The sequence below is a fragment of the Anomaloglossus baeobatrachus genome, unplaced genomic scaffold (genome assembly GCF_048569485.1).
Source record: "Anomaloglossus baeobatrachus isolate aAnoBae1 unplaced genomic scaffold, aAnoBae1.hap1 Scaffold_3036, whole genome shotgun sequence".
Classification (NCBI taxonomy): Eukaryota; Metazoa; Chordata; class Amphibia; order Anura; family Aromobatidae; genus Anomaloglossus; species Anomaloglossus baeobatrachus.
This window is the reverse complement of record NW_027442460.1, coordinates 19,425-20,465: the sequence shown is the minus strand read 5'-3', so window position 1 is coordinate 20,465 and position 1,041 is coordinate 19,425. Positions and strand designations below refer to the sequence as shown.

Below are 1,041 nucleotides of genomic sequence, written 5' to 3'. Positions count from 1 at the left end.
GTGACGGAAAGTCAGGCAGATGGTCCTGTCCTGTCCTGTCCGTCCGTCTTTTTGTATCATGAATTGGAAAGACTGCAAGGGGGAGGGGAGGTGCTTGTGCCCAAAAGGAGGAGTTATTCAGATTCATTGCAGTGGGCGGCGGCTGCAAAAAGTACCATTCTCCTTGTTTTTGCTCTGCAAAACAGCCTTTTCAAGGGTTTGGCTTGGGTGACAAAATGTCTTCTGTAGGCGTGGGTTTGTCTCCCTCTCCCTAAGATGTGTCCGGTATAGGCCAGGGTGCCACTCAAGGCCGTAACCAATTCGGGTTATAGCTTCTCGGCCTTTTGGCTAAGATCAAGTGTAGTTTCGGAGGACGCTACCTTGGTCGGTACTGGAAGGTGCCTGGGATTGCACGTCTGCCGGCCTTGAGGGAGTGTGTGCGCCTTCTGGTGACACATAGCCCTCTTGTGCCTGGACGGTTCCCAGGCAACGGGAGGCGATCACCTTTGTTATTTTGAAGTCCTACTGATAAACAGAAAAAAAAAAAATTAAATCTGTTCTTATCAGTTTAATATCTGATACGTCCCCTCTCTAGGGACCATATATTAAATGGATTTTTAGAACAAGGAGATGGAAAAAATCTTGCTCTGTCCACTCCACGCATTGACCTGGTATTGCAGTACCTCCAGGACCGGTGCACCCCTTCTTAACCGAGTTTCCAAAAGCAGAACTCAATTCACCTGATTCAAATGAGCCTCATTAGTGAATTGAAAGAAAGCAAAAACTTTATATGCACCTCAATTTGGCCAATTCACTTTTCACACTTTCACCCTTTTTTTTTATCTTTCACACCTTTTACTTGCTTTATTGATGCAAAAGCTGTGCCAAATAGCAAACTCATCTCCACTCAACTTGACCAACTCTGCTATGTCCCGTGCAGTATCTTATTCTCAGTCTTATCTAGATCATTTGCAATTGAATAGAATAGATCCCTTTTGGACACATTGGATTCAGCTGCTGCAGTGACTGCAGGTGTTAGAAGATGCAGACTTGGCATCAGGT

The 1,041-nt window shown here is 45.4% G+C and overlaps 1 pseudogene; it reads left to right on the top strand.

Moving 5' to 3' along the window:
* The first annotated feature begins 478 nt into the window (after nt 1-478).
* Nucleotides 479-684, top strand: LOC142268480 (U2 spliceosomal RNA; annotated as a pseudogene).
* The last annotated feature ends 357 nt before the right edge of the window (nt 685-1,041 follow it).